The sequence below is a fragment of the Mytilus californianus genome, unplaced genomic scaffold, assembly GCF_021869535.1.
Source record: "Mytilus californianus isolate M0D057914Y unplaced genomic scaffold, xbMytCali1.0.p SCAF_10, whole genome shotgun sequence".
In the NCBI taxonomy this organism is placed as follows: Eukaryota; Metazoa; Mollusca; class Bivalvia; order Mytilida; family Mytilidae; genus Mytilus; species Mytilus californianus.
Window position 1 is genome coordinate 80,241,802 of NW_026262582.1, and position 12,976 is coordinate 80,254,777.

At 30.6% G+C, this 12,976-nt stretch overlaps 2 long non-coding RNA genes across 2 annotated transcripts in view; one reads left to right on the plus strand and one right to left on the minus strand.

The window, feature by feature from the left end:
* Positions 1-12,976, minus strand: part of LOC127718633 (uncharacterized) — an 83,143-nt gene that overhangs the window by 40,888 nt on the left and 29,279 nt on the right. The gene's annotated exons all lie outside the window — the stretch shown is intronic.
* LOC127718632 (uncharacterized) lies at positions 95-5,364 on the plus strand. The gene is made up of 4 exons (XR_007989949.1): positions 95-220; positions 1,026-1,346; positions 4,640-4,666; positions 5,271-5,364. It is a non-coding gene; the product is annotated as an uncharacterized LOC127718632 (long non-coding RNA).

Genomic DNA, 12,976 nt, shown 5'->3' on the forward strand with positions numbered 1-12,976 from the left:
ATTATTTTACTAGTAGGTAAACTACACAACTTTGTTTTTTTAAACTTGAATCGATTTTATGACATGTATGTATTTAGTTTTAACGTTTGACAAACTAATTGGAGAAGACACTTTTGAACATGATTAAGTTGTGTAACGTATTTTCGGAATAGACGTTATGCTACATCCATAAGGAGGATGTTTCTATATATACTAGGCATATCAAGTTTATGCATGAAATGTAAGTTTATTCTTTTACTTTTAATTGGTAACTGAAGATCATCATGTAAAGCATTTCGATCAGCATTTCCTATATATCGTACACCATTTCTAGTACATCATACAAATATTTTGAGAATTAATTGATTCAAATGTGCATTGATCTGTGCTAAGAAATGCATGCATATCGGACATTTATCAAAAAGATAAAACTATATATAAAATAATAAAAAATTACAATCATTCGTAGAGCTTCCGATAACCGTCATTAAGAAAAGTAAACATGAAGACCTCTTGAAAAGGTGTCTTCAGAACTCCTTTTGCAACTTTTTATTTATCGAGCTCAATGTAAAGCGACCTAATTTCCATTTCCTTTAAATTTTAGTCTCACGAAGTGTATTCTAATAGAAAAATATTGTGTTTTGAATGACAGTCATACTATTGTTCATATGACATATGCTATTTACAAAATATATTCATGTTTTTAATACAAAATTGAAAGTCTTTTTTAAAAACAAAATTATGGGCCCTCAGGCTTCCTCTGTAATGTTTTCTTTTTCAGATAGTTGTTCCTGTTTTATGTTATATTCCAAGCTATAAAAAAAATGGAAAGCAATAAGAAATTATGGACAAATAATGACAACATGTGCTTCTTAAAAAGAAATTTCGAGTTTGCAGAAAATAACATTTATCATTCAATCATTGTTTTAAGAGAAATTGTAAAAGCTGCTGATAAAAAAAGTTCGGGTATTTTGTTGTTTATTGTTTTATGCATAGATCGGGACATTGTTTTTTTTTCGCATTTTACTGTTGCATTTATTTTTCAGTCAGTCTCTCCTGTAGCGTCCATGTCTGCTTGACATGGGAAGCTAAAAAAGAGAACATAACTTTCAAATGTAAAGTTAGCAAGTTACTATTTAAAGTTTACTTTCTTAATCCGAAAAACGAAGAACAAGGATACTGTATAAGCCCTATACCAGTCCCAGAGTGTTATTCGTCACATAATGTTATTACGCAGGATCGACAAACAAACACAACTGTCCTTGTAATACAAAGGCACGTAGATAACAAACTCAATGGACCTTGGAAATGTTATCATGGTACAAACGTAGATGCGGCAATTATTAATGTTACAGTCATAGAAAAAGGTAATATTCCTTCATCTGTTCGATCATAAAGGAACATTGTTGAATGCTTCGACTAAACATTTAAAAATTAAGATAAATGTTATCAACTTGGCAAAAACAGATATTCAATTGACTAAGGTTATATGACCAGATACCAACAAGAATTGTGAATGAATCTGTAAGTTATTCAATTGTCACATTTTTCAGTTTTTCCGTTATTTCATTTTATATTTCAATTTATGTTTCTTATTTCTTTCCCCCAAAAAAATCTCCGTTTCAATAGTTGTCGTGAAAATTATTGATGTTGTGGTAGGAAGTATGTCATATTTTTGTTAACGAAAATTGATGAAGCACATTCATACATGTTGTCCTTTCTACAAAAAATGTTGTAGTTGTGTAATATACCTAATACCACATTAGTGTAACCACCTTTTCCATTCAGACCTATAAGTTCTCATAAAAGTGAAAAATAGTAAATTATTTAAAGATTAACCTGTACCGTTCGTAGACTCTTTTTGTTTATATGCCAAGTTTATCAGTATTACATTACTTAAACCTAGACAAAACGGTTACCTTAAATGTCAGCCTGGAAATTCGATAAACCCTAAATGTATTGATGATAACCACATAACCCAAGATCTGTAAGAGTACATGCAATCTAAGTCTTTTTTCATCTTGCTATAATACAAAAACATATACACTTTACACAAGTATTTGCCACGCAAACCTTACAGAAAAATTTTAAAAATTGGTCCCACTTTGTAAAACCCATAATGACAGCTGTAGATACATATAACTATATTTAGGACTGATGAATCATACTGAGTCGAAAGCTCTCTGATTCAAACTATAATTGTTCTAAAACTTACATTGTCAAGACGCTAGACTTCTTCCTGGAAAAGATACTTGTTACATTTTATTGACATATCTCTTAACAAGAAATCAGTATTTCTATAAGAACCAAATGTGTTCCTCAGCTTGCCAACTTGTTACTTTATTTATATGAAACTGACTACGTACATGATATTCTTATAATGAATGAAAAAAAGCTAGCATTATCATTCATTTTAACGTTCCGCTATAAAGATGGTTTCCGCTTACTAAATAGCTTAGATTGTGGTGACAATGTTTAATGCATCGATACAATTGATTTTTAAATAAAGAATATCACCGATACAGTAAAATTTGCTGCATATCTTGACTTTTATTAAAAAATTGACATTAGGGTATGTTGACAACAAAACTTAACGACAAAAAAAGGTTATTTTGGTTGCCCTATTACGAACTGGTTGTTTCATATATGACGACGATAATGTTCCAGTTGTCGTAACCACAATTCCATTTTCTTTCCCTTTTACTAGAAATCACCAAATCGGACTTATCACACAATTTGTATTTACCTCAGCAACACGAAGGTTGTCATATATTGAGCAGGATCTGCTCACCCTTCCAAAGTACTTGAGATCAAACCCAATTGTGGGGTCGTGTATTTAGGTTTATTAAGATGCGTTTGGTAGATTGTTGTTTGTCTTTTCTTTGTTTTTTTTCATTTTGCAATAGGTGTGTTACGTGTAATTTGTCTTCGACATAAACGTTTGAACAACCCTTTGGTATCTTCTACTAGGTTTTCTATGACCGTATAGGATATTTGAAATATTTCAATCAGCTATTCATTGCATATATTGAACCCAATGACTACAGTCATGATTTTGTTTTTAATTTCACTATCTATCAGGAATAACCTTTTTTTGTTGTTACATTGACTTATGATGATAGTCAAGTTATTCCTTGAATGTCAATATTTTTTTTTTGTTCACAGCAAATTGGGTTTGCTTCTCTTTCAAACAAGTATGTACATTTATTTGTGGAATGGTTAGATAATGAGTTAAAATCATGTGCTCTAACATTGATAGCTTTTATCTTGGATAATATTGGGTATGTTTGAAAAGGGTGTTGGTCATATTATTTGAAGCCTTATATGCATTGCATATTTAATAACAAAATATCGATAATCGCAAACGATGTTTTACTATAACGTTCCTAACTGCATAATCATATTTATTCACCAATGACTAGAAATTACTTTCCTGATAACGTACAAATAAGTTAAAATATATATATACAAGAGTAAACAAAATGATAACACAATTAAAATCGTGCATCGAATTGTACTGCTACACCCAGCAGCACAATGGACATCCAATCTTTAAGTTAAGACTATCGTGTAATATTTGTGAAATAGGCACTGAATATTCATCTAATAGGTCTTCATCGTCTTGGTACTTTCAGATAAACTTTTTGGAAAAAGGTCTAGACGTTTCTGGACAAAACACTCACTCATTATTGTTTTACTCACAAAATCGATGATGTAAAACAAATTCTGAGTAATAGCTGAAAGCTCTTGAATATCGTTCAAGTTTTAATAAATGTATACTTCATACGCGGTCGAAGTTGGTGTAGTGTTGCTAAGCTGGAGGAACATTTATGATTTTAAAACTGAAATTATCTCGTTTGTGATAAATCATTGAACATAATTGACAGCTGTAGTCGAGGTATACGTCTTAAATGAGGAAGATAAGGCTAATATGGGGTCCATTTAATATCTTTTCGGTTATATATTAGTGGGACCCAATCAGAAAAAGTTTTGATTGTTTCTAGAAAGAACATCAACAATTTACCTGTATGTGAAATACAGCCTACTTTCAGAACTTGAGCATTGTCTATAATTTATTGATGTAAATTCAATTGACTGTCCTTTAAATATCGATTTTTGATTGGTTTGCACGACAGGGTGACATTCGAATAGTTTTCTCGGAGTAACAATCTGTTTTATGACTCTCTTAGCTGTGTGTTATGTTTATAAAGGTCAAAGGACAATGATATGGTTCACTACAAGAAAGAAAAATTACCATTGATTGTTTTCTTGTTTACACAAGAATTGCATAATTATATCTGTATATATTTACCAATTATATACTACTGCAAGATTATGATTCTAAGAAATTCCGTCAATTAATCATTTTCGTAGTTAAGAGAAGTAAAACCAGTGCAGACCGTAGACTGTCTTGAAAGTTCCTTAAATACCAATGAAAAAATTTAAGGGAGACAGAATATTGGAATTCATTGTATGTAAGAATTACACAAATACGGTGTTTTGAAATACAGATTTTATTTTATCTGACCATAACATAACAGTAGATAAGTCTATAACTCTTGCATGCATATACCGACAAGTTTACTAATCAGTTGATACGACAGCATAATATAAGAAATTTAGAAAGCAGTTTATACTTTGATATATAATGTTCTTTTAGTAACATTCAAGACAGTATTTAAGAATGGTAAGTACTTTTAAGAGTATATTTCTTTACCTTACCACAATAAATAAATAAGTAATCACAAAATGATCTTCCTGATCATTTTTACGTCCATCATTATTTTTATCTAATGAACCGTTTATTATGTAAGTGTCGTTCTTTTGTAAGATTCAGAAAACCTTGTTTTTCGTTAGGTATTTTAAATGTCCATACTACTGTTTTGATTTATTACTGACTGAGTATGGCTTCAAATATTTGACACAGTTATATATATGATATATAATGAATGCAGATTGACCTCTTAAAATACCAATTTACACCTTGAAGTATGTAAAGAACAATCGAGAAAGAAAAATGGATTGCAGCACATTATATGTCTCAACACATTAAGTAAATAACTGTTAATTAAAAAAATATGCCGTTAGTGTGTAATGAGTGTTGTTGATTAGGATAAAACATCCATTTTTTAAAATTTTTCTAGCATACGTATTTGCTCTGTTCTAAAAAAATAGTCTCTACGATTTCAGATTAGTGAACGAAAACTATATCATATAATTTAACATTACATTATATTTATCATGAACATTAATTTATTATTTTGCCTTGTATAAATCTCTGTTTTTCAAAGATAATTGTGGTGAACAACATATGGCATGGACATTCATCGGAGTTATGATAGGCGTAGTTTTAATCTTTATTTTGGGGGCAGTTCTCAAAGGATGCAAGTGGAATAATCGTAAGTATTGCAACATGTAGTGATAATGGTATACCCATCTGTAAATTTTAAGGTAAAAGGATGTTTTCCTTTCCTTAACAGCCTTTCCCTCTACCGTTTCAAAATTTGATTCATAAATTAGATTTACTATTGTAACTTTCTGTACTAGACATATTTTTTGTCATATTGTTTCAGTAGTTGAAATGAAATAACTAAAATACTTTTTGAAAGTTCCGTTTACCGTTAAGTTGTCTGATTCATTATTAATATAGACGTCTCCGTGACTTTTATATATAACTTTCGTGTTGCTCAGTCATTAGTTTACTATGTTGTGTTTTACATACTGTTGTTTGTCGATTTCTTTTATTGCCAAAGCGTCGTCAGTTTATATTAGACTTATTAGTTTGAATGTTCCTTTGGTATCTTTCGCCGCCTCTATTTTATTAGATAACTAATTTCAGGATATTGCAAATCACTTTTTTTTTATCCAATACGTACTTAAGCTTGTTCTACGATGTAATGTTTTTCAACCTAAAATGGCTTTCCAAAGGGCATTTTCACTAAAACTTCCACATAACGTAAATTATGTGACAGCATCAATCGGTTTTCAACAGTGTATTCCGAAAGAATGACAGACCTACCATTGGTGTTCCTGTCAATAAAAGAGTACACCATAAAGTAAAAATATAAGGTTTGCTTATTTTCTTTTAATTAATGATTACCAAACTGTGATATTCATATGCTAACTTCAAAATATATTCAAAATTCAATACTGTCTCCAACTTATAAACCAGCTTATTTTAAGATCCTTAATTGTATTCTGAGTATGATGCTATGAACTAGTCGGTTTATTTTGTTTTGATTTAGTCTTTATCATCACAATTATCATAAATGTTTATTATGCAACGCGTTGTTTCATTTTATCTCCAATTTTTTCGGTTGTAAAATATTCAAATCTTTTATATAATTTCTTTTCATATGAATCAATTTACTACTTATCTAGAGCTTTTGCAAAATAATTTTTTCCAAATAAAAATCTAATATAACAATTTACCCTGTGTTTTAAATAAATAAAAATGCATTTATTCTTTTTCTATTCAAGCGCCAAGAGAAAAATGTTGTGGGAGTTGTTGCATGTTTAGTGCACTATGCTACTACGGTAATTCATTTCACAAGTTTCTTTCTTCAGCAAAAAAACATTTACCTGGAGAAAAAGCATACATCTGCTTACAGTGAAAACTCTTGTTGAAGATGGTTTTATTCAAGAAAATGTAAAACAGCCGCCATGCAAATCCACACTCAGTAAAAGCGATTTCAACTGCCGTTGTGTCGTTACCTCGAACGGAGACCTTCCTTAATTTATTAATGAAATTAGACAAAAACGAAATGGAAAGACAATCTGTTTAATATTACAAAAATGTAATATTCTATTCTAAAATCGTTCAGGTAATTTATAAGTCATCAGAATAGTCGATATAAAATAATTCGATGAATTATTTACTGTAAACAAATTTTCGCAGATACTTTGTTTGGCGTTAAAGTTCTATACACTTATTGATCAGGGATATATGTTTTTACATATGTCAACTTTTGCACATGGTTTTTTTCGTTTTTAGGGGATAATTATTCAGAATTTGTTTTACAGTAAAATTTTATTGCCTTTTTTTTGTTGTTCTTAAAATAGAAGAATTTCGTTTCAGCTACGAAGGCGTGCATTTGTTTGTTATTGATTACGCTTGTCATCATTATTCCCTTTGTGAGTGGATTACATAGAAATAATTGCAAAGGTGAGCTTACTTCAACAGTTTAAATATTTCAATTTGATTCTTACAAATTCATAGAGTCTTTTCGTGATAAATATTAAAGTACTTCTAACAAGTGTCAAAAGCGACAATAGGGATAAGTCGAAAACGAACAGAAAATGCCATTACAAAAACAAACGAAAAACGACCGCACGACAAACAACAGAATATGAAACAGGACCAAAAATCTGTATGATACAAGCGACAGTAAGCAAGATAATACATAATTGAATGGGTATACAAATGAAATACTCTGTTTAAATAGTTGATCGAAGATGTTATTTTTCTATTTTGTAAGCAATAATTGTGTACCTTTCTAAGTAGTTACTTTCTTGTGGGTTTTCATTTGTCTGATTTTAATCTCGATTTATTGGTTAATAATTCAACTCCTTCAAGTTACCTTTAGACGTATTTTGTCATTTTTGTTTGCTCTTTATATATTTGTCATTGCTTCATAAATAAATGCAACAGTAGTATACCGCTGTTCAAAAGTCATAAATCGATTGAAGGAAAACAAATATAAAACATTTGACTGACACATTTTTCACATTTAATGCTTTATAAATTGACTGGTATTACATATAAATTTTGCTTATATAACGATTGCGATGCCCAGCAACCTTGAATACTTGAATTTATTTTATGGCAGACTCTAAATTGATTCATTTCTTTGAAAAAAACAAATATATTACAAAGGGTTGAGTTCGTGCAATTTCGTGGATGAAATAAATACCAAGGGGTGAATCATAAACCTTGATCCAGGGAAAACAGATAATAGACAAACGCTGAAAGGTTACAGTGATTTTAAAAATTGAGCTTCATAAATCCCTTCAAAAACGGAGTTTCAACCGGAACTCAGGAAGGGAACGAAGTGATTTCTCTGGAGGATGAATCATAAAGGGTTGCTCACTTGTATATTCAGAATGTATGCTTATTTTATAAATGGCAAGTATAATCAATAAACGGCCATGAGGGAATAGAGGAAATAGAGGAAATTGGACAGACACAATTTGTTGTTCAATGTGGTTCCGCAGTGGTCAGTTTAAGCAAGTTGCATGTAAAACTGTTGTAGGAATGACATCGATTTATTCTCAAAACGCTGGCGATGCTTTAATGTTGCTACACAAAAATTTAAACTTCGCACTAAAAACTAAAATCAACACTTGTATCGGTCGTAAAAATCACAACTTTCCAAAAATTGTTAATGAAAGTCAATGGATGAACCAGACTTATCTGTATTTTAAGTGGTATTGTTTACTTCAACTTCCACTACACGAAAAGGCAGATTTACAACAATTTGGGCAATCATGTAAATGTTTGACAAATATAACTACTTTTCTGCCAGATATATTTGCGGACCTACTAATGTATATGTAAATGCATTATTCCTTTGGCATTATTTAGGACGTCCTCAAAGATATGTTAAAGATAATTATTTTATTTCCATAGATTTATTCATATTCCAAAGATATGTAAAGATAGGCTTTAGATTTGCATGCTCTTTCCAGGATAGGAGACATATGCAAAGTTTAAAATTTGCATAACTGTTTTACAGAGGTGTGGGCAGTTTTGAGAGACCGCGGTTTATAAAACATTTACAACCAATGTAAATGCTGTCAAATGTTTCTGTTATATATGCAAACGTTTGTCGATATCGTTCATGCATGTAAAGAAATGTATTTTATTTACTTATACTTTACAGTATTATAGTTATTTTGCTAAATATTGATATTTGCAACACTTCTTTACAGACGTATGCAAAGTTTTAAGAGACCGCGGTTTATAAAACATTTACAACCAATGTAAATGCTGTCAAATATTTGTGTTATATTTGGAAACGTTTGTCGATATCGTTCATGTATGTAAAGAAATGTATTTTATTTACTAATACTTTCCATTATCATAAATATTTTGATAAATATCGATATTTGCTACATATCTTTACAGACGTATGCAAAGTTTTGAGAGACCGCGGTTTATAAAACATTTACAGCCAAAGCAAATGCTGTCAAATGTTTGTGTTATATTTGCAAACGTTTGTCGATTTAGTTTATGTATGTAAAGACATGTATTTCATTTACTTATACTTTCCATTATCATAGTTATTTTGATAAATATTGATATTTGCAACATATCTTTACAGACGTATGCAAAGTTTTGAGAGACCGGCGTTTATAAAACATTTACAACCAATGTAAATGCTGTCAAATGTTTGTGTTATATTTGCAAATGTTTGTCGACATCGTTTATGTATGTAAAGAAGTGTATTTTATTTACTAATACTTTCCATTATCATAAATATTTTGATAAATATCGATATTTGCAACATACCTTTACAGACGTATGCAAAGTTTTGAGAGACCGCGGTTTATAAAACATTAACAACCAATGCAAATGCTGTCAAATGTTTCTGTTATATTTGCAAACGTTTGTCGATATCGTTCATGTTTGTAAAGAAATGTATTTTATTTACTAATACTTTCCAGTATTATAGTTATTTTGCTAAATATTGATATTTGCAACATATCTTTACACAGGTATGCAAAGTTTTGAGAGACCGCGGTTTATAAAACATTTACAACCAAAGTAAATGCTGACAAATACTTGCTTATTTGTGCAAACATTTGTCGGATGTTTTCATGTACGTAAATAAATGCATTTTATTTACTTCATAGTTATTATAGGAAACATTGATACTGTTAAGTTGTCTTTACACAGGTATAGCTTTGCGAGACTGCAGTTTATATCTCGCATGCACAACAAACGTAAATGAGGGTCGTGATAAGAACTAAAAGAAGAAAAAAAAGAAAATAATGTACTCCCAAAAAATTAGATAAAAAGGGTCTAATATATACAGAATAGAAAATAATCATGACAATAAAACATAAAATGTAAAAAAAAAGAGAAATATGACAAAAATTATCATAGAATACAGATATGAAAGACCCCATCCAGAACCTAGTAAATGCTATAAGATGTGTCGATTATTTCGCATTTTCGGAAAAAATAAATCCATATATTGTATAGTTATTTTGCAGCAAAGTTCACGTATTGATGGTTTCAGAGAGTCACACCGAGCGAATATTTGAATTGAAGTAGATATTGTTCTTCCCGATTCAAAACAGAACTGATTGAAGATATAATTAATGATATTAAAAAATGGCAGGGTGCTTTTTAAATGTCGGACTGATGAATAAAATCTCCAAAGCTTTACCTCAGAACCATGGAAAATATTTAAAACAGAAATGGGAAATTTTTTTAAGATCATGCTTGCATAACAAAACACAAATGCTTTAAAATGTTCATAACTTTCCTTACAGCAGAGTTTACAATTCGATATGCTTGTATCAGAACGGAAACTTTAACTAAGACGATGAATTGTAACAGTAAACTGATATTTTTTTACATCTTATAGACACATAATAAATGGTTTGATGGATTGATTTGTGTAAACGTCCAGTTGCAAATACTACATGAATCTCAGGTGTAGGAAGAAATGCACTATTATAATAACACTGTACTAAATTGTAAGCAGCTTTACCTTTTGTACTTCAAAATATGAAAACAACGATGTCATTCAGGAATAAGCTAGAATAAATAAGATCAAATCGATAAACACGTTACGCTTTCTCAACCCAAGCTCAATCTTGTTGTGGACTTGGAAAAAAGTTAGTTTAGCTTCTGCTTATTTGTGATCTTTTTTCATTTTAAACAAGAGAATACAAATTAATTATTTCAGTATAACTTGAGCCAAGGTGTGTGTTTTGCATGATCCTATAATTTGAAAATACACGAGTATGCACATACATGTATTTTATCAGAATGTTTATGTTTACAATTGAAAATGTGTAATAATACAATAAAGAAAGAGCATGAATCAACTATCCCTTAATAGAAGGCAAATGTGTTACTTGTGTGTAAATAAAGGGATTTTCTTGACTGTGAAATGGTTCATCTTTTAGCACTACAGGGTACCTTAAAAGAAAAACCGTATGTGTTAATTACCAAAATTGATCTAATAACGCTAATTGTGTATAATAAAATCCAGACGTTGTAAAGAGATTGATAATATACAAATATACCAATTACGCAAGCCAAGAATATGCCAGATAAAGACATCGGTATCATTCTGTAATTAAACATGCAGTTTGTATTCGTGAAAACGTGTTAATACTTTGAAAAACGCAAATAATTTAAAAGTTTACATGCTAGAAAATTAAAGAAGAAATAAGAACAGTTACTGTAACATTGTATCTAAAAATATGTTGAAATTATATACAGTAAAACTGTTTTTAAACAATTGTCTTTTGTATATAAAAAACATTCTCGTTTCCCCGCTTCTCATAGCAGATATAATAGATTCGATGCAAAGCAAGTAATTTAACTTTTAAATTGGGTATAATCTCTGTATTTCGTGTTTTAACAAGAATAAAAATGACCAACATTAATGGAAAAAAACTACATCAATTTCAATAATCTTCCTGCTCCTGTATCAGTTTTATTCTAATGATATATCCAAGTATTTAATCAATTAAAAATTTTAATAAAAAATATTGGTGCCCTTTGGTTTCCCGATCTTGACTTTATCATATTTAAAGGTATAATGATATAAAAAAAATTTCCAGTACATGTATTTGTTCCAATCGAAGGCTCAAAAATTTTAAAACATTTCTTATCAAGAGTAGCATTTCATTTCAAATCAAAATAATGTTGTTGCTGAATGGTGTAAAGTTAATCGTCAATATCAAACTCTACCTCCATTTTGTCATCAGTGACAACATATTAAAATTTGAAAAACTTTGGATGAAAGGTTCACAAGTCATCGCACGGAAACGACTGGAGCAGCCCGCCCGCTCGTCTGCAGTACAACAATAAATCAATAACGGGACTGGAAATCCGGTAATAAAAATAGCAAGTCATTAATAAATGTAAAATAAATCCGGTTTACTGTCACATTCGGACATCCTCATGTTTATGTCGTATACTTGTAAACTGGTGTTTGTCTTTGAGTCGCTTTTTGTTTTTACTCAATGCCATCAGCGGTGTGGCAGCACTGATTTTTGAAACTTGTCAGCAACATGGCTGATATATACCTGATATATAGGTTTTATAAAAATCTGGCAAGAATTAAAAAGAGCTAACAAGACCGGACGGAAGGACGGACGCCCGGTATTTCTATGTCTATGTCCCCATCAACGCGTCGCGCGGGGGACAAATATCCAACGACATCTTAAAATCATTTTGAATTTAGATTCATATTAATTTGCACTTTGGTCTTCGGGGATGGGTGTGTTTTTGGTGTTTTGAATTAGACATGATGAACAGGCCTGGTACAGCTGGTAAAAAACGCACCTTTTCACAAAGTGGGGAGACAAAACGACTCACAGACGATTAGCAAAGGTGCCTTTTTGTGGGGGGCATATTTGTCACATAGGCGTCGGGAAAAGCACGATAGTATTCACAGTCTTATAAGGAGTTTTTCTGACAAGTATACAAGTGTTTATGTAAATTAAAAGGGTTGCTATTTCTTTATTTGCATAAATGGAAATGTGGGATATACACAGCAACCGGCCAATTAACGACAATCAAAACCAAAGACATATAGATAACACGTGACTAATGCAGGATGGACAAATATTGTTTTACTGCTAATCTGTTACAGTAGTTTTAGTAAAGATTCGTTGGTCTCTTGAATATGAAGGTTAATAAGTATATTTAGTATAGCAAGAATAAAATCTATCAAATTATAACATCACATGTTCACAACAATAGTCATATTTAAGCTATAACAGCAACATAGTTCAGTCTCCTAGTACG